General features: G+C 34.8%; 1 protein-coding gene across 2 annotated transcripts in view; it reads left to right on the top strand.

Moving 5' to 3' along the window:
• Nucleotides 1–11,050: 11,050 nt before the first annotated feature.
• RSG7 (Regulator of G-protein signaling 7) overlaps nt 11,051–22,198 on the top strand; it is a 67,279-nt gene continuing 56,131 nt past the window's right edge. Inside the window, exons 1-2 of one of the 2 annotated variants that reach the window (XM_043411632.1) lie at nt 11,051–11,260; nt 16,117–16,327. The gene's annotated coding sequence lies outside the window, so the exon portion shown is untranslated. The remainder of the gene's footprint in view (nt 11,261–16,116; nt 16,328–22,198) is intronic. The other variant, XM_043411633.1, reaches the window with a different exon arrangement.

Here is a 22,198-nt window from a genome sequence, read left to right as displayed (position 1 = left end):
TTGTAAATATAATCATTCGAAATATCAAACAATAAACACGGACGATGAAACTTAAAAAAACGGCGATCAAAAAAAATTGTCTAATGTCTGTGGCATTGCTCGAACGAATTAGAGTTTAATTTAATTTCAAGACTGAACAAATGATTTCTGTATTCTTTTATTTGTCCAATTAGAAGAAGTAAAACGCGAGATGCTAAAACTTCGCAGCCTCGTCTTGCCGGTAAACGCGTGTTTGAGTGTCACCGAGCGAATTCTCAGTCAATCAACGAATCGTCGTATTTATTTCGCTTAAATTTACCAAGAAAAATGGTATCTGACGGATGCATCTGGTAATTGAAAATTATGAAGTATGGTTTTCGGGTCATAAAAAAATAAAATTCACCATTCCGTCGTCAAAACCTTCGAATCGAATAATCGAGGCTCACAAATTTCACTCTACTGCTAACTACCAATGACAATAATATATCCCATATTATTACATTTGAATACAAACATCCGTTGACGTACTCCCGTTTTCCCGTTTACCAGAAACATTCATTTTATTCATTGATGAATAATAATCGATACCGTTATGTCAAAAGTCATTTAGAATGTCATCCCATAAAAATATTCAGAGTTCTTCACGTCGAGTCGGAATCCAACTAATGATCTGATCGTTAACAACGTGATGATTGTTCCCGATCTATAATGGAATGAATTTTTTTTTTTTTTTAATCAGCACGCACACAATGGTGTGAAAGTCATATTTAGTTTCTTTTATTGATTTACCATTTCACATTTTGGCGTCATGAATTTTATGAATTCTATGCTATCATTTCGTAAAATGATATTTTGCTATAACATTACATTTTTCTTTTTTCTTCGATAACGAATCTTGACGTCACCAAACGGATGATTCTAAGATAGTTTTGTATGCTATTTAAGCTGCTGTTGACATAAATTTGTCGCAAACGACAAGTCAACAAAATCGTTGATGCAATAATAAAGAGTCCCACTCGACATGAATGCACTGACAGCAGAAAACTGGTCCTCTTGCCACGTGTATCCGTAGAAAAACATTGGCGAAATCAGGATTTGCATTAAAATTCAAGAACAAATGTCATTTGCTACATAGCTGCGGAATCGCCGGATTAGATTTATCGTAAACTAGAGGAATGGGCTTCTAAAGTACTTTTGCCGTAGATATCTAAGAAGTATGAATAATATCGATTACATCTGAACTACATATAAACAGAAAATTGAGTGACGATTTTATCACGTGTGAAATATGAGACTTATGGGGCTGCTTCTCTTTTGTGTAAACGTTGCGAAACGTAAAACGCATACGATGAAGTTTGAGTAATCGAACCGAAGGAACATTCCGTCTTTCGATTTTCATGATTAATCATTGACTCATCGTTGTAAAATTGATAATCTACGACACGAATTTTATAAAAATTGTGTACATCGGGTTCGGGCCTCGGTCAACGTTTCAAAGGGAGATCAGAAGAGTTTTGCTAATTTTTGTTTAACCCCCGATTATTTGAGAAGTTCTTCCGGTGGTTATTGCATTGTTAAAGTTATTAATTATTGAATTAATTTATCGCGAAAAAGGAAGAGATGCGACCAGGAGGGGGAAAACTAGTTAAGGTACTTTAATCAGTGGATTTTCGAGAATACTAAAACGATCAATCAGTTCCTCGGAATTTGAAAATAATGTCAGGTTCGAAGTAAGCAGTCAAATTGATTGGATGTTTCGCATTTTTCGAAAAACCACTTAAAAAATCTAACACAAAAACAGAAATTTTGCCATATATAATATCGAATAAATCACTTATGTTACATGACCCTCAACGAGATGATTCTCGATCGAATGTTTTGCTAGCAAAGAAAGTCTGTTGAAAAAAAAATAGGACAGTACTGTTCGTCCTCTGTTGACACGACACAACAGAGACGCGGAATATTTTATATTCAATTGCGCGTCAAACATATGAATATGGTAATAAAGTATAGGCGGTAATTTTCGGCACGAGACTGCACGTGTCTGTTGGATTGATGATTCGGTGAGTCAGAAACTAATTGCGATTGAATGTATTGATAGCGACAGAGATTTTCAAATCGACGACAGATGTCAATCGGTCTGCGTGACTGCTCGGACCCTGCTCGATATCTTGTCTCCCAGTCAAATAATTTTATATCTACGGGCACGAAAGAGGGGAAGGAAAAGTACTATTTCGTAGAGGGAGAAGGAAGGGGTTATTTTAAGATTTCTCAAGTTGAACTCTTAGTGCCCCGTCGTACATCCTGGCACGAGATCATCAATGGCATATGATTGAAAAAGCTTTAGTAACGCTAGAATATACGGCATAATTAATAACGATAAATGAAAAACAGATAAAACAACTAAGAACTCATGAGATCAATTTGACACTGAGTGTAACTTTACAAGCTTTCTTGGTAATCCGTACTTTGCGCGCACCGTACTCGTATGTATGTATGCATGTATGAATGTGTGTGGATATTTATGTATGTGTAAGCTGGTTGCAAGCTTCGTGTTCGCAGCGAAGAGAAAGAGAGAGAGAGAGAAAAGAAAGCGAGCAAAGAAGGAAGATACGGGTAGACGTAATAATAATTTAAAAATTAAAACAAGTGTTACCTCGAGGATCATGGTTGATACGTAATGAGAGATCTCGTATTCATGACGAGTATATAAAATAACAATTCAACTTTTGAAAGGTCAGTGAAACATAAGAGTTGAGAACACCGGGAATCGTTACTTTGCAATAGGCACTTTGTTATTTGTTGAATACGTATAATGCTACGAAAAATTGTACACGTTTGCACTTTTCTTTTGCAAGGCTGAAGTTCAACTTCAAGCCTGGGGCCTCGGTTTGCACGAAATTTTTGGATGAAAATTATAAAACCTACTTGGAAGTATTTACAGTAAAACATCAACATCATTGGCATATTTATGGCACTTTCGAATGAAAAATCGATTGTTTTAAGCTCATTTCGTATTACTTGGAAAGTGCAATGGTAAATGATAGGAATTGTACAATAACGGGTTTATTATTTTTTTTCGTTAGGTTTAGTTTAATTATAGGGTTTCAAAGTTTATTATTGATAATTCATTTTCGTATGTAGAGTTAACGAAGAAATGGCGATTCAGTACAAAATAGTAAAAAAAATAAAGATATTTAATGCGCAATGGAAATCATGGATAAACGATCATATAAATGAATTGTGCCATTACAAAGTAACTGAAGTAGTGTTTGCATAATGTATGAAAAAAAAAGAAAATGTATGAATTTTGTAACAGTTTATCTCTCGCTATAACCGTTGAATCATTGGAGCTGTGACTCGAGACTTGCAAATCGGTTCATGTATTTTTATTATCTCGACGTATCAATCTGATCATCGAGAAATTCACGAAAATGAGAATGGGAAAAAAGAACCAGTCTCTGTACATATTATTTTCAGTATTCTGTTGATAATGTTTAAGAGAGTTTATAGATGTTATTGACACATTTGAGAGTGATTTATTTGTAAATATTATAATGCGCGCGGGCTTGTGGACAAAGAAGAAAAGAAAAAGAGAAAGAACTAGAGGAAGAGAGAATCACAATGAAAGGAAAAATACGAAATCGAGAGCTTTACAAACGATCGGAGGAAAATGGGATCGTTTTTTTATAGACTTAAAGTCTTGTAATGTCGGAGTTGAGAGAGTAATACTGTACAAAGTGAACAAAAAAACACATAATACAAGCTAACGAGACAAAAAAATTCGAATCGACTGAAATGATTTTTTTACCGCTCATTCGAGTATAAAATACGAATGAATATATACGTTACACTGTAAAACAATAATTAACGAGCTCATCAATTTGTACATCGACCATGCAATAATTGCTATCTTCGTTTAAGTCGAGCTCTGAAATGTACTTATTTACTGTCCAATTTGTACAATATTTTTTCAACGTGCCTATGAGATAACCGAAAAGAATACTTTGGAAAAGTTTCGTAAATCTTTATCGACAGCTTCCTCAGTTTTTTAAATTATAGCCCAGGAAACGATGGATTTGATTTTGACAAAAAATACTACCCAATGAATGACCACGAGTGCCATCTCACGTGGGAAGGTTCCATGATGTTGAGTTAATAGTTTTGGACCCGAGATTCGCATTATCTCTTTGTTTTGTAACAAATTGATGAAAAAGTACTTTTTTGATGTTTTATTTATAAAACAACAATTAATGGAGCTATGACAATGAAATCGCATAGTGAAATGTACATAATAAAAATGCAAAGAGAATGGACGCTGAAACGTCTCAATCGGTTAATAATGGAGAAAAATGGAAAAATAATGAAGTTTGTTATATAAATTCATATCGTCGGGATTTCTGGAGTTGAAACAAGGTTTTTTCACACGGTAAAAATCCTGTTTTATTTCGAGTAGCTTAATATTTGAAAAAAAATATATATATTTGCGTTACACATTATTCACATTTTATCAGAGAACAAAATGTAACTTATTTTTCTGAAAAAATCAAGGATACCAGAGTGAACCGTGCAATCATTTTACAGCTATCTTTCTCGCACTCACGCAACTGATGGATCACCTTAATTATTAATCGATCAAATCGTTACAGCATTCATTTTCTTCCCATTTTCATCATCTACGTTTCGCCACTGGATTTTATTGTCATAGCTCCATTAGTTTTCGTTTTATAAAAAAAAAAAAATACTTTTTTCCACTAATTTGTTAATGAAACAAAAAGTTAATGAGAATCTCACGTCCAAAACTATTGACTTAACATCAGGGGACTTTTCCACGTTGCATGACACATGCAGTTATCGAGTAGTATTTTTGTTGAAATCTGATGATTTTAGAGCCTCGTTATCTGGTCTTATTATTCTTTCAACTGATCATAAACAAAAAACATCAATAAGTAATCTTAGGCACATTTTGGTGGACTGAAATGAGACTCGGTTACAAGCTAATAAAAAATGATATAAATATTAATAAGAATGTCGAAAATATTTCGAACGACGAACACATGCATAATTTGGACGGGTCTGCTATTATGAATTGTTAACGAGTTTTCTCGTAGCATCACTTACTCCTCCTTCACGCCCGATTCAACAAATCTTTGGCATTTCCGCAAAGACATAATATGGCGAAAATAAACTTTGCTCCACGAATTCATCAATGCGTCGCGTTCTCGAGAAAAATGTTGATTTTTTTCATATAGCTTGAAAAATAATTATGGATGAGATTCTCATCGACATCCTTATATTCTCTTAGGTTTGCGAACAGGAAAGACAATTTTCCTTATTGGCAATGAGAGGTGGATGAAAGTAACTAACACAGGATTTCATCTATTTATTTGTTATTTTACGGTTGAGCGAGAAGAAAGGAAGAAAGAAAAAATATTCCGAGTACATTATTATTGATACTAGTACAATCGACGTATTTAAAAAAACTTTTGTGGCCCCCACCACATTTTTTATATACGAATATTATTATATACGCATAAATAGTAGGGTGACTCAAAAAAAAAGTGTTTTTTTTAACTATCATGCTTTTTGGGATTTCATTCATCGTCATATAACTATTTTTCCATCCATTACTTAAAATTTGCTCAATTCGCGAAAATATTGTATTGTCGAAGGTTTCTTTTCCACAATAACACAAAAACCAATATCAACGGATTCTGACAAACTTTCATCTTTTTTTTCTTTCATTTCATGAAGAAATTTGGAGCAATATTTTTCGATCTGGATCAAAAAATTTTCCACCATCTACAAAATTCGAGAACAAAATCGGTTCAGCCATACCGAGCTTATCTCGAACATTCGATAATATCAGCATTTTCAAATAAAAAAAATCTAAAACAAACAATTGTCATCAAGAAAACATCTAAATTCATCCCGAATGGTGCAAATGACCAGTAATTTTGAAAGCATCAAATAAAATTAAATGAAATATTCAACCTTCTTACGATATACAGACATGAATATCAGGAGCAGAGTAATTGACAAAACTAGTCATAATTTGAGTCGCCCTAATATACAAACTAGTTCAATTCAACACTCTTGTGTATCACAACCGCGCGAGAATATATTTTTCTTATTATGTTACATTATTGAATGAGTATCGGTATCAGATATTCGCTTCAATAGTGGAATGACAAGAAAAAAATATCATAAAGCAAAATGCGAGGGCTCTTCTTCTGCAAGATGCACAGAGGAGAGAGACTCAATGAACGAGCAATTTTTGTGCTGATAGAAGGAGATTAAAAACGAATGACCGACCGAATAAGAATAATTTGAAGAGATAAATGAAATTAAAAACAATGAAAAAAAAAGTTCTAATCCCAAAAAAATGGTACCATTAACGTTATTAAAGCAAAGCATCTATTGAAATACAAAAATTATAAATATTTGCGCATATAAATATGTACGTGTTTACATATGCATAGAGAATTACGCGACAGCAAATATGCATCTAAATATATACGCATATGTAATATATATGTAACATTTCCGTGTACTTTGACGCTCGGAGCGGCGTTAAATAAACGTCAAATAATTTATTGTAATAGAAAAAACATTAAAGTACACTTGAATCGTCGGTAATGACGATTGAACGAAACAAAATTAAAAAAAAATATTAAAAAAAACACGAATGAATGATCGAATTACCCTGGGCACAAACATCGTTTCGCGCCGCTTCACCTACATGTATATGTATATTCATATATATACACACACACACACACACACTTCTCTATTATGATTAATATAAATATTATTACTATTGCGATTATCATTGTCATCGTCGAAAAAACGAGCAAACGAGATAGAGACACAAAGAAAACAACATCGGACTGCTTCAGGCATCTTTGTAAGGTTTTGAAAACCGATTTAAAAAAAAACTTGATTCTCTATGTATAGCGATTTATATTTCCTACGTAGAACAAAAAAAATGAAAGAAAACAATGAGATAAAAAAAAACTCAACGGAAGTGTATTTTCCTATGAATTATGCAATTTTATTTTCTTCACACGCATACTTTATTCCTGCGTTTCAAGGATCCTCAAATGCCCAAAACAAACGTCTTCATGTCAATTTTTTGTTTTTTCCCAGCAGAGTCTGATGGGCTCGTCAGAACAATATATTAAATTTTATTTCATTAAAAGCGCGCTGACTCGCTCGATGACTAGCTTCAGAGTATTTCAAATCACGATTCCGACTGGTTCAGCATTCGTGAATCATGAATTCAATGTTGAGTCAAGACCCCGAAGCGAGGACCTCGGGGTCTTGACTCAACATCAATTCTTCAACCTCAAAATTCCACAAACTGGTGAACTTGCACTATATTCGGAACATCCACGAAATACAAGGATATAAAACGGCCATTTCTGATCTGTTTACATAGCTGGTGGCATTGCAGACTGTATTCGTCGCTTTCGAATCTATGACCGATGAACGTTTGATGGAAAATTGATTTTCGCGTTATATTTTGTCACGAACTGTCATGTTATTTTGCGTGTCACTTGAACTGAATATATTGCCGAATTCTCTCGGTGGATAATGCAAACGGTCTGCTTTACGTCATCGGAATTTCCAATTCTAAATCATAACTGTAACGGAGCAAAAAAAATGTACCCTTCACTAGTCAAATACGAAGTATCGATTGAGATTTTTTTTATATTTAAAGGAGAAAATGGATAATGTTATGATTACGAAGAAAAAGTGGATGACACCAAAAAACAATTCGAATACTTTCAAGTGAGGTAAGTTTCGATATAACAGATGGGAATTTTCAGGGTTATCGATTCAACGATCTCCAGAACAAGACTTCCGGCTTGTACGAAAACTATTTTTTTTTCTCATATATAATTAGTTTTGCAAGGCAGGTTTCACAAATTAATAATGATGAAAAATTATATATCAGCAGATCCATTCGAATTTACTCAAACTTGTTAAATACCAAATTTCAACTTTCCAAGTACTCAAGGGCACGAGAACGAACCTTATAAAGATCAAAAAAATGTTTATTTTTGCCTCGTTTTAAGATGATGGTTCACAAAGACTTTACGTTCAAGTTAAATAATAGTGATTACATTTTCTTTAGTATACCATCTAGATTGTAGAAAAAAGTTGTTCAGTCATCTAGATTGAGAGGCCTGTCATTGCGATCAAGTTAAATGAATTTAAATTTTCCTAAAATTACCATTTTCAAATTGACGTTACAACTTTATTTTCAGCCTAGCTGACTTCTAATATAGCTCATTTTCTTCGTTTTCCATATACCCTTCAAGCAATCATGCCGACAATTTGGGTTGCGTGAAGACGCCTAGAGAAATACCATTCTGAAGTTGGTCATTTTCCAAATTTTACGAAAAATCGCTAACTTGAATGCTGCATCACGGATTTCTATCAACTCCGATGTCCACAATAATGTAGGTGAGAACAGTTATTTATATCTAGAATGACTCTGAGGAATTTCTTAGACCGAACTTCGATCACTCTTTTAGCCTGCCGAAGATCATAGTAATTCCGAGTGCTTTGATATTGGAAAATGTATGATGCAGTGTTTCTATTTTTTTTTGGAGCTGTTTTACGCAGTTTTCAGTACAATTATATTAAATTAAACACATATTTACTACATACACAGCAATGAATTTTTTGAAAAATGGAATCATGTTTTATACAAAGCATTTTTAATTTTCTTATTTAAAATTACTATTTTATTTTTAAAGAAAAATATATTTTCAGCTCATTAAAAAAAAACTATTTTCAATTATGTTGGACCACCTTTCAATTTTTATGAATTTCATTTTTAGACTAGGTTCAATACTGTTTTTTTTTCATAATATGAAATTTGACATAAAAACATTCAGTGTAAAACAATGATTTATCAATACAAAAAGAAAATTGAACAACAATTATGGGATGGAATATTAATGGCTAAAATCATAAAAAAAGATGTCGATGGAGAAATGTCGTATAGAGTTGTTACTGCACATTCCGAAAACAGCACTCGTTCGAAGTATTAAAAAAAATAAAAAGTTAACCCTGATATGGAACTTAAAATCAAAAAAGGTAAACTCCAGGTATAGAAATAAATTATTTTTTAACAACTTTAGTTATTTTTACTTGTTACCTCTGTAATTTAAGATGACTCTGGATATAGGATTTTCATCAAAACTTGGTGGTGACTTTGTCGTTTTTTTTATCATCATGGAATTTTCTTTAAAGTCAATCATCTACATCGAGTTTCATCAAATTCTGTTCTTAGGTTTGGGAAGATTCAAAACGGTTTTTGATTCTGAACAAGAACTGGAGTTGATCAATTATTGAGGAAAAACTTCACGGACATCGATAATCGAACGGCTCAGTTCGACAGCGGATCGCATCTGGAATGTTTACGAGGCTGGTTTTCCACGGTCGCAAAATACCAGTACAAAAAAAGCCAAGCTTATTGGACGGGTTCATGTCTGGAAGCTGGGGTCTATGCCATCCAAGTGGTTGGATGCAAAGTGACTTGCTCTTTCAATGGCTTAAATGGTTCATAGAAATGGTTGAACCAACTGAACACAAGCCTGTGCTCCTCCTTTTGGATGGTCACACGACGCACACTCAAAACATGGCAATGCTGGATTGTGCCCGCGCGCCATCTCAAGATATTTTACCCATCCCAGCTGCAGGTAATGTTAGGCCTCGGAAGTGACGTCGTCGGGGAAAAACTACAATTTTAAAGAGTTCACCTTATCGCCATGAGCCTGCTAACCCACAGTTATAGTAGCCGCGGAAAAAGTCGCTGACAAAAAGTCAAGAGCAAAGAAAGCCAAACCCTCTCAATATGCCCAGGACTTCATCGGAAACGCAGTGTGTTCTTTCTGTGAGCAAAAATATTCCGAATCAAAAGAAAGTTGGGTTCAATGTAGTGAGTGCCAATCTTCAGCCGACTGCAATTGCGCCGGAGTCGACGGCGATGATTTTTATTAAAACATTTCATAGTAAATCACAGTTTTACACTTCTTTTCAACACTTACATGTCAAGAGTTCGAGCTAAATTTCAAATTTAAAAAAAAATGTTAATTTATGAAAAAATTCGATTTCTTCATTGCATATTAAGTCTCAAACAGATTTCCTCAGAGCAATGATCGAGTTCTCCAACTTTCCATAATAAAAAAAGATCCACTTTATTAGGGAAGCTGTCTGCTTTGCCCGGCTGTTCCGCTTTGCTCTACTCTCCCCTATATAAATTGAGCTATCATAAGTCAGATTAGAGAAATATTTATCCATTGGCGTTTTTTCATAACTAAATTTATACAAAAAACTTTCCATTGTAATGTGTATCCAAATCTATGCTGGAATCAAAACTTTTTTTCAACGCTTAACTTTTTCCTTCAAAGTCTAAAAGTACAAAACTCAAATATAGAAGACAATAAATGATATTTACACCAGCATCAACTGCCTCGATTACGAAAAATAGAAACCAACTTTAGGATACGTGTGAAAACGCGATATCAAAAAGTAGTGTACTTGATGGGTATCCTCGTATGAATGAATGATCGCATCAGTACAATTTGCATCCAAGAGCGTATTTAAAAAAAAAAACTTTTCTGTATAGCTTTGCGATGTTTTTTTAGTATTCTCGAATCGAGAGAAGATTTATCGTTAAAGAAATTCGGATTGAAAGTGCTCGATGTGTTCTTCATTGAGAGCTATTATTATTCGGGAGCCTCCAAGATACTTTGAGCAGCGATCAAAAGATCGACGAGATATTTATATCGCTTTGCCCTTCGGCACTTTTGGAGAGAGAAGAATAATAAAACGTATTTTCCTACAAAAAAAACCTGCTCAACATCGGATGACCCATACACATACATTCGTATGTATTTATACCTAGCTTGGTTTCTTTCCACGCAAGCGTGGTGTCGTGTCCCCGGCGAAGGGAGTGAAGCAACCCTCACGGAGGGATGACGGCGCGGCGTCGGCGGTGGAGATGAAGGTGGTGGTGGAGGTGGCTGCTCGCGTTTCTCTTCACGTTGATCCTCGACAAACGTACGTCGTACCCACGCAGTCGCGTTTCGCACAACGGGGCGCGGGGCCACCGTGCCGCTGTGCTCTCCACTATTATTAAGCCTGTTCATCTCCTCGCGTCGATTTTTCCAATCTCGCACTTAAAAAAAATATCTCGTGGCGTAAACTTATTTCGCGCGTGTTTCACCATCAACAATGTCTTTTTAGTCTCTCTACTTGAGAGGTATGTACACTATTTTCTCGATCAATCTTTTCGTCAAAATTTAGTTTTTTTTTACAAATCTTACACTGTTCAAAAATAAACGAAAGAACATTGTCTTTCGGTTCTCTCAGTGTCGTTTATTCGAACGGATATTTCTTTTTCATACTTTGCATAGAATCTTGTGACGTTTTTTTATGCTTAACAAGTTCTTTAACGATATTGAAGCTTCCTGTGACGAAACATCTTTATTTATGTAAAAAATTAACGAATTTGGATCACGAAATACAGAGTTAATCTTACGATTGGAGTTAGTAATGTTTGTTGATTAATCTTTAAAATTGAGGCAAATTTTCGCTTACGAAAAGTTTCACTGTTCTCATCATTTTTGCAGTAAACTTGCAAGGGTTCGCTAAGAAAACTCTGCCTTGGTTTCAAGAGTTTTCATGAGTGCATGCGAATTTTATGGCGCGTAAAAGAACATTTTCAAAATACTCTCAAGTGCAAACATACTTCCACAATATTTCGGAAAAAGCTATTATCCGTTTTTTTTTCAATACAATAATTATTTATTATTTATTATGATAATCGATTCTAATTTCATGCGAATTTTTTTCTAAAACTAATACTAGTGGTGATAGAAGAATAGCAGTAGGAATGAAATAAAAGGCCATGAAACAGCGACGAAACTTTTGTAAATATAATATATACATTACATACAATTTCATTGATATCACTCGTGAAGCCTTCAATAACAAACAACACCACTTTTCACGGGGGTCCTATCAAATTTTCGAAATCACAGGATAAGGTAAAGCAAGCTGAAGTTCGTTGCAAACGATAACATGGTTATCATTTTTTTACTCATTTCAAACCACAAGATAATCTAATTAGGATGTATACGCGTCATATTAGTCAGTTGCCAATCTTTCCATATTTTTTTAAAAGAATAATTAGTCTGGTCATTAATATAGAGCAGATTTATTAGTAAAAAAGCGTTATAAAAAAATATTTCATTCCGAGCCTTCCACATGATTCGATAGTACACTGCAAAAAGGCAATGTTTTACAAAGTTGAACGTAGTCAGTTGACAGATTAGATCAGAGATCACCGTATATAACCCTCAAAAGTGTAGCTGTCACTACCATTGACAATATGATTCAGGTTGCGCTATATATGACAAGTGACTTATAGGCCTGCAAAATTTCAAGATTCTGCAAACATTAAGGTGATACAAAAAAAATCGATCTTTTTTTTCACTTTTCGATATTTTTGTGTTTTTTCTCAAAAATCACGAAGCAAACATGTTTTTTTGGTCTTATAGAAGAAAGTGTTAATCCGTGGAATCATAAATCTAATAAAATTTTGTCACTTTCAACAAAGTTTTAAAGCTACATCGCATAATTAATTTCCTTTTTTCTGTACGTATAGTTATAAATTATGAGATTAAGAAACGTGTGGTTACAAATGACAATTTTTGTCGTCCTTCCAAAAGAAGGGGTGAACGTATTTTGCAAAAACATAGTTTTTCAAAATTGCATCTTATAATAAATATTTTTGCATTTTCTCAAGCGATTGATTTCACATTTCCTGTATTTTTTATACAAATAGATTCGTGCGTAAAAATATATGCACGAAAACTTGCTAGGGCATCGTATACAAATGACAACATGCCAAATAAAGCTGTGTTTCGCCGAATTCAAATTCTTTATTTCAAAGTCTGATATTTCACCGTCTATTGTACAAAGTTGACATCCTGTACAAACTCAGATAGTTTGATTGTAAACAAACAGTTTGAAACTAAAAATTTTTGCGATTTTGCATTCATTAGCATTTATTTTCTTTTAGAGAATTTGAATGCGATAAAATTTTGAAAAACTGCTTTTGCAAAATACTTTCACCCCTTCTTTTGGAAGAGCGACGAAAATAGTTATTTGTAGCCACATATTTTTTAATATCATAATTTATAGTTAAATGTACAGAAAAAAAAAGAAATAAAATATGCGAGGTAGCCTCAACATTTTTTTTGAGAGTGACAAAATTTTATTAGATTTATGATTCTATGGAGCACTAACACCTTCTGCTATGAGAGCAACAAAAAAATTTTGCTTCGCGATTTTTGAGATGAAACAGAAAAATATCGAAAAGTGTACTATCTAATCAAATTTTTTTTAATTTGAAATTTTAGAAAAATTACTTTTTTTTTAATGAACTAATAATTTCCGTCGCAGTTCCGAGAAAAAAAAATACCGATTTTTTTCGCATCACCCCAGTAACCATTTGTCGTCTTCAACTCAATATTTCTAATTCAGATGGCCATTGACCCTACTTTTTAAGTAAAGTTTTTAACCTTCGACATCTAATTTAGAAATATATCAAATTTTGAAGATTCAAAGTTGAAGATGGCTAAAGAGGCTAGTAAGTCATTATGGCCATAAGCGACATGTTAATTTTTGTACTTTTCGGCTGTTAATATTTCAACCGAACGATAAGAGGTCTTGAAATTTCACAGCAGACCTAGAAAAGAAATCTTGGATTGTAAGACATAAAAAAATTAGAGTGCTATCTAAAGAAAGTCCTCGCGCCTGTACATCCTTAACTACAAAATGAAGCGAAAAAAAAGTAACCAATTTACATTCGAATTCCGAATGTCCCCGTAAGTTTCCTGTCCTATTTCTAAGATCGTACAATTGCAGCTAAAAGTTCTTTCCAAATGTTTTTCACCTCGTGCTCAGGAAAAAAATCGATCCGGTCAGAATAAAATTTCCGTCGAAAAAAAAAAATTGAGTATGATAAACTCGCCGACAAATGAAGGCATTCGGGGCTTCAAAAAGTACAAATGGAGGGAATCGTGATTTATTGTGGAGTTGCCGGTACAGAAAATGAAAGTATGCGGTATAAACATGTGTTTCATTAACTGCAACGATTTCCTCATGAAAACTCAGCTCACATACGTTATTATAACGAAAAAGAATGTCAAAAACATATAAGTTTGCCGAGATGAATAAGGCGGATTTCAAACAAGCAGCACACGTTCTTTTGTCTCATTTTGCCCTTTATTTTACATTCCCTCTTTCTCTCATTATTACGACCGTCCCTCTGGCGTGTACCTCGCGACAACACGAAACGACGGATTAATTTCCGTTTTCATTCGCGCATCGTCCTCTCACGCCGAAAATGCTACACTTTATTAACCGGAAGTTCGTTCAACGAATCGTCCTTTTATTTCCCTCGTCTGTGATTTTATCCCTAACTTCAATATGTGCTCTCTCCCTAGGCTCTCTCTTTCTCTCTTTTCTCCACGCAACAACGCATTCGCTTCATTGCTTTTTTCCAGTTGTACAACCCGGTCTATCGGAAGAAAAAGAATAACAAATAAAAGTCACGCTCCAACGTCGCAATTCTCATTACACCGGAAGTTAACCAGCTTCGAGGTCATTTCCGTCGCCATCAAGGCAAAAGTTCGAAAGTTCACTCCGCCGTTATATATACGTACGAGAGTGTCCATGCCAATTCGATCGTACTTTCGCCTTCTGGAAATTCATCCAACAACCTTTCCATTACTTCGAAAACTCCCCGAAAGACACTTGGCATTAATTTAGCAGATGAGAACGAGTGCCAAACCCGAACTGGCAGATTCGCCAGATTCCTTCCTTTCACTAGGCTCCGCGCGACTACTTTTTTGTCGGGCTCGTCTCCCTCATTGAAAATATCTTCAACAACAAACTTTCCTGTCTATTCAATTTCATTTAATTTCTTCAATCTTTCGCAACTTTCTCTCCAACCAAGGATTCATTTCGCCTCTTTCCAAAAAAAATTACGTCTAAAAATCCCGATGAAGCGCAGAAATAACACGGACAATGTCTCGTAACGGGGCCAAGTGACGTTTAACCATTTCGTTTGTATGAATTTCGCACTTATTCTCAAATTCTCGTACTTTCTCGTAAGGACGCTTCTCTGACCGTATACCAAGACCAACTTTGCTGAACTTCGTAACACGTCCCAGTTCGTACTTCTCTTCTCATTCTCCGCTCTAATTTTGTATTATCTCCTTCATAGTAGAATTCTTTCGTCGGAGCGTTTTATATGGAATTTTGTTTGTTTTTTTATTTCCAGAATTAATTCACTGCATAACGCGCAAAATTTAGGAGGATTCAGCCCTTCGATATTCTCGATATTTGGCACCAGAAACTGTTAGCTTTGAATGCGTAAAGTTGAAAGCATGCAAAGTTGGAGAATTTCTCATTTTAGCCAACGACTTTTATACAAACTTTTTTTTGCTCACCATGATTTACAGAGATTTTTATGTTGAACATTTACGTTATTTGGAAACTTAAATATTTTTATTCAACTTTTTCCAAAAGTTGATATGTTTCTGTACGCTGTAACGATCATCTTTATCAGGTTATTTCGCACTTGAATAAGTTACGTGTGAAACATTTCAAATTTCGACAAGAGTCAACTCTTTCAAACGTCATCGTTACGAAGCTCATTGATACGAATCCTTGAGAGCAGGGCCTTAAAAAAATGAAAAAACACGTGGGAATTGTGTTCATTTTGTTTTGCCGAACGATGAATACTTTAAAACGATTGCACGATTATTTGAAATGGAATAAATTGTTTTACAACGACGAATGAATCGAAGCGACGAAAGTCGGTTGATTTGAGATCGAATACCTCGTTTTTCTATATATTTGTAAGAGTGCAGTAAAATGGTAGTGCTGATAATCTCACACACGGAGATTGGATAAAACACTCCGATGTCCCTCACGGAGTAAATTCAGTTTCGTTTTAACGTTCCTTCTTGGCTCTTCATTCATTTTTCGTCGGCCAAATATAGAACGCGTATAAGTTACGAATGTACTTCCTCTTTGTTGAAGGAAAACGTCTCGCAGGGACTAAAGTTCATAGGGAATAAGCACGAAGAGGTTTTTTTCATGATCCAACAAATCGACGAGAAAGATAGAAAACAGGAGAAATATAATAACGATGAATCCGATTGCTCCGGACACGTGATTCGTCGCCTACGAAGAAAGTACGAAGAAGAAAGAGTTGGGCGTTTCGTTTCTTTTGTTTCACCTGTTTAACGAGGTAAGTTATTTCGACTTAATCCAAAAGCCTAATAAAACGCATACGGAAAACAATTCGAGCATAATTGTAAATATTCGTTATCTCTACACTCACTGAAAAATATGTTGAAGTTCCTACATTTGCCATGAAGATTTTAATCTCTTTTTCTCAGCATATTTACTGGAAAATCTAATTCTATCAAAATTGCGTTATCACAATCCGCAAACGCGATTTATACAGTAAAGAAATTATGATTATTTCTCATCTCGATAAAAAGTTTGACTGAAAAAAAAGTTGAAAAATTGGAATAATCTCGAGGCTCCGAGAGCTTATTAATAGCACAGGGAAACGCAGAGGCGATGGCAATTTCCTCCCTTCGATCGACTCTCTTTCTCCCTCAGTCTTTCTCACGCACACGCTTTTCTCCTCCTCTCTATCTCGTTCTCTCTCTCTCTCTCTCTTCAAAATTTTCGCTCTGGCTCCTTTTCCCTCTTTTTCTCACCCTCGCTCAAAACGATTATTCGAATTATTACGTCAGTAGTGACTCGCGTGCTCGCCGGTGCAATTTGTCGACTATACAAAGCTCGCCACTATACTATATATACCTCAGTATCTCGAATAAAAGGGAGTGTATATAGATATATATTCGAACATTCTCAACTAAATATATATTTCGTGTTAAATATAACATCACAAATATCTTGTTCGAGTAAAATGAAAAAAACGCGACGGAGAGAAAAAACCGTTCTGAGTAAACCAGAACACTATTTTATTCGCCGCTTTCTACCAAATATTATTCATATTTTTTCTGTATATTTTATTTGGGTAATTATGCAGAAGTAGGGCACCACACCAATTTGAGGGGGAACAAATTATTTCTTCAGTATGTCATCATTATTAGGAAATGTGAACCGGAGGAGGCTGACATTTTTTATTACTTCCATAAGTTATGGGGTTTTAAGTTTCTATAAAACACGATAAAATCGAGTATTTTCATACATTTCGGAGAGTTTCTCATGAATTTTGGGTCGTTGACGATTCCCCACATACATCAAAAAATGTTCCGAACCCACCCAACGATTCTGCACACATAATCCAATGATATTCCGGACCAAGGACCAACCCACGGTCTCGTACACTCATCCAAATATGTTGCGGACCTACCAGACGTTTCCCACACACATATCGCATATTGCATGTTTCATTATTACTGATTCATAAGATGAACTTAAAATAACGAGAAAGTTCAAAATTCCGAAATTGCTAGCTGGTACTCGATACACTAAAAAATTTGTAATACTGAAATCTTGTTAACCGATATGTCATTAAACCGAAATTAAAAACACACCCAGGAATAAGACCATAAAAATCATAAAACTTACTAATAAAAGGTCGACATGATAACATAAGACAAAAATAACGATCGATTTCCTATAACCAGAAAGTTCAAAATTCCGAAAAATTGTCTGGCTAGAAAGTTGGGTTCCTGAGGGGCTGAACTTCGTACAACGAAAAGTTTCGAAAAAATAAGAATATCGAATAACCGTTTAATAGACAAATAAACCTCGATAGATCGAAAGTCCGAAAAGACATTATCTCGAAACGTCAAATCTCCAAAAGATTTTTCCCGAACGATCGAAACTCCAGTGGTGCTGCCATTCTACGTTAAGTGTGAGATTTCGGAATTTTTAATGTTCTGATAGTTCTTTTTCGGGATCTTGAGAGGTCTGAATTATATTTTTCGGAAAATAAAACGATCAAAAATATGAATTTCGGAGTTCAAAGCTTTCTGATATATCTTTTTTTCTATAATAAAAATTTCGGACTTTCATAGTATGCTAAATACTATATATGCAAAGATTGTTTTTTAATAATATTTCCGATGATCACCTTGTATGAGAAATCGTACTTGTAACTTCTTTTTATCGCTACTTGTACCCTTCCGCATTATTTACAAACAACGAGGTAACCTTTCGTTGGCATGATCTTTACGAAACTTGTGATTTCCTGTTATGAAAATTCGAAGATTTGAGCCGTCGGAGCATTGAATATTCGGAATATCAACCCCGCCCCATCTCCACACAATTTATTGAAAATGTTATTCAAAGTCGAGGTAGAGCTAAGGAAATGGAGATTAGAATAAAACTTCACTTTTGACGTCGAGAAATGGTAAGCCAGAGATAAAAAAAATTAACAAGGTACGGATGAACGGCCTGAAAATAACTCAGATTCATATTCGTCAAATGTTCACGGACTTGAATCCACGTTGATAGAGATATTAATAGGAGACTATTGGAGGATTGTTATTTTCCTTCCGCCCTCCGACACGGCATTTTTCGGCCAAGAGTCTGATGGGAATAGGGAAAGTCGTACCCGAAGAAATGGAAGCTTTTTCATCCCCGAAGGATGAAAATAATACATTTCACTTGAAAATAAGAGAAGACGTTTTAGTTCTTGTTCGTGAGACCACAAAATCCGAGACAGATATTCCGTCTATCTAGTACATTTTTCATTGCTCCCGCGGAAACCATTGTGAACTTTCGCGTAGGCAGATGTAATAATTCATGGAAGCATGCGCCCAAGGTCACGCGAATCTTCGGAACTTCACTTCCGTTAATTTATATAAGAATCCTCCCAACGATTTTATTCTTTTCGAGGCAAGTGCTAACTTGACGCAGCAATATTCAGTCGGAAACTTTTTTTTTTCGTTGATGCAACTTTTCACATTTTCACTACATTTTCACAGTGAGAAAAAATAATGGCATGACGCCGTGATTCCATTCAGATGTACCATACATAAAGGGTGCCCCATAGGAATGTGTGAATACCAATGAATCACTATTTTTTAAGTAATCAAACGACTGGGAAAATTTCAATGTTTTTTAATAAAGGAAAGTCATCATTTTCATTTCACGTCCATTTTATTATACATAACAAAGAACTATTAGTACAAACTATTAATTTAAAAATACAGTGAAGAATGTGAGGTATTAATGATATATATTTTTGAAATGAGAACCATCTGATTTGGCACAAATATCCAAAAGCTTCCTAAAATTATCAAAACATGCTCTAATGTTTCGTCTGAAACGCCATTGACGATCTTTTTAATTTATTTAATTAAATCTATTGTCCTTGGGTTATTTTCATGCAATGATCTTTAATGTAGCTCCATAAAAAGAAATCTGATCCTGTTCATCTAACAAAGCGTAGGTACCCTAGGCCAATAACTCGATCTCCATAAACTTTATTGATGGACTCAAATACTTCTTGTAAATAACTCTTTTCTCTTTTCTTTTGCGTCTTCAGTTAACAACTGATACGTGGTTATTTTATAAGGGTGTATTTTTATAAAATAGCGTAAAATCCTGTGCACAGCTGATATAATCATTATCAGTTTCAAAGTTTTTTCGGCCTTGCAAATCGAAGAATGTGGTTTTTCTTGAAAATATTTTTCAACTTCATCGATCGTCTCCTCCGTAGTTACCGAGACTGAAGGGCCTGGTAAATCTTTCCTACGGTCCTGCAGAGTTCCGTATTGTATAAAATTATCAATTACTGTGTAAAAAAGAACAATATTGCCGTGAGAATTTGCAAAAACTTCGAGAAAAAGATTATTCATCGAACGTTATAGGAAAATTAATATAAAAAAAAATATATCCTTATCTTATAAGAGTAGTTCCACTCAAAACTCTTTTAGTTCCGAATTTATTGTCAGTACAAAATCCTTTAAATGCTTCACTGTAAATTTTTCCTCTTGTGTAGAAAAACCTTTTTTTCGATGGTAAGTTCACTCATTTTTATTAAGAGCATGGATCAGTCGACTAACCTCACCTCGAATTTTCGAAATGAAAATTCTCCGCTGTCGTTTGACTAATCAAAAAAAGGCTCTGTCAGCGGACGCGGAAAGATGGCAAAAATACGCTGACAGGGGCTTTTTTTTATTGATCAAACCGTATCGCAGATATATTCAATTTCGAAAATTGCAGCTATCTCTCTCGCACTCACGGTGGTGATATAGCGACTGATCCATGCTCTTAACGCTGTCCACTTTCTACCGCAGCTAGAATAAAACTGACCAACTTCAGGTATTATACTTGTAAAATGTAGGGCTCTGAAAGGATCGAAAGGATGGGGATTATTCGTTTGATTTTCTTACGCAAGACGATGGTGAAAATTGGCTGACAGAGACTTTTTTCAATCGGACAAACTGTGTCAAAAAATTTCGATTTCGAAATTTGCAACTATTTCTCTCGCACTCACGGTCGCAATATGCCGACTGATCCATCCCCTTAAGAAACGCCCGAATGACTATGTATCTGGGATTTCTGGGAATTCAAAAATCTGCTTACGCCGTATAAAAAATTGAATAGTACGTTTGAAGAATACATGCAGCAATAAACTCTTCAAGCCGGATTCAGAATACTCTCCTACCGCGACGTAAGCTCCGTAAAAGTAACAGTGCGTGCACTTGATGCGAACTTTATTTTAACCTGCACAGAACTGTCATTGGAACATCACTGATATGTCTTCAGGATAATAATCCAATCCGAACTGGTTTAGATTTTATTCATTGCTGCATAGCAGATGATGCGATTCATTTATGCCATTAACTATAATAACATAATTTTTTTAAGAGCATGGATCAGTCGACTAATCTCACTTGGAATTTTTAAAATCGAAATTCTTTGACACAGTTTGACTGATTAAAAAAAGGCTCTGTCAGCCTACGCAGAACGATGGCAAAAATCGACTGACAGAGCCTTTTTTTGATCGGTCAAACTGTGCCAAAGAATTTCGATTTCGAAATTTGCAGCTATCTCTCTCGCACTCACGGTTGCGATATACCGACTGATCCGTCCTCTTAAGTTAAGATAGAAGACACGTGTCCTATGTACACGGAGAGAAAAAAAATAGTAAGAACTATGCCACTACGGTGTTGGAATTCTATATATAGCCCATTTTGGAGGTTTTTACCAAAAATGTTGTAATTTTCGTGTCGTTTCCAAATAAAAATTTCTGAATTGCTTATTTTACAGTTGAGCATAGTAAAATTCCAAGAGCTTGAATACACGTATCACCGATCTGCCAAAATGTTTGAAAATTTACTATGGTACATAGCAGAATTTCATTCGCGCTTGTATGATAATATGCGTTTTTTTGTTGTTTGATATTTGTTTTTTTTTTGTATCACACATCAATTTTCATCGAGTTCTTGCTTCACTAAAAATTACTATGTATGTTCGTTCGAATTAATAAATGTTACGATATAAACCCCTGCTCCTATGGCACCATAGTAGTTTTTACTGGAATTTTCTTTCCGTGTGCGTATCCGCTCAACACCTGTCCTATGCTTCTATTAATTCAATGGTTTCTCCAATCAAATTATATTACACTATCCTTAACAATCGTCGCATATATTATTTATTATGGTTGAAATAAATTTTAACAGTTTTTGGAGCTTTTTGAAATATTAATTCGTATGCTTCGTATGCTTGGTCACGTATATTTCGGCAGTTTTGTACCCATTATGTAACTTTTTGTAAGGTTATGGACCTTCAGTTTATGCAAGAGTGGAATTTTTGATTCTTGTCCGATTCAAATCCAATTGATCATTCTGTTGAACGGGGTTTCTAATGTTTTCAAGGGATTTATCACTTTTCTAGGAAAGAAAATGCTTTAGCATAATTTTCCGGACTCGAACGTTTTTTGGTCGATTGAACAAATAAATCGAACTTCTTAACAGCACGCAAACGTGCTGTTCTTCGGCGTTTATAATTTTTCAACTGCGAAATCGTAATAATATAATTAGCAGTTTTTTTTTCTGATTCACTTGACAAAAACGGTCCGGATTATCGATTTGACATTCCAAACAACAGTTCTGATACTCAT

This window comes from Venturia canescens, chromosome 2, assembly GCF_019457755.1.
Source record: "Venturia canescens isolate UGA chromosome 2, ASM1945775v1, whole genome shotgun sequence".
NCBI lineage: Eukaryota > Metazoa > Arthropoda > Insecta > Hymenoptera > Ichneumonidae > Venturia > Venturia canescens.
The sequence above is the reverse complement of the archived record's forward strand: the minus strand, read 5'-3'. Positions and strand labels throughout refer to the sequence as shown.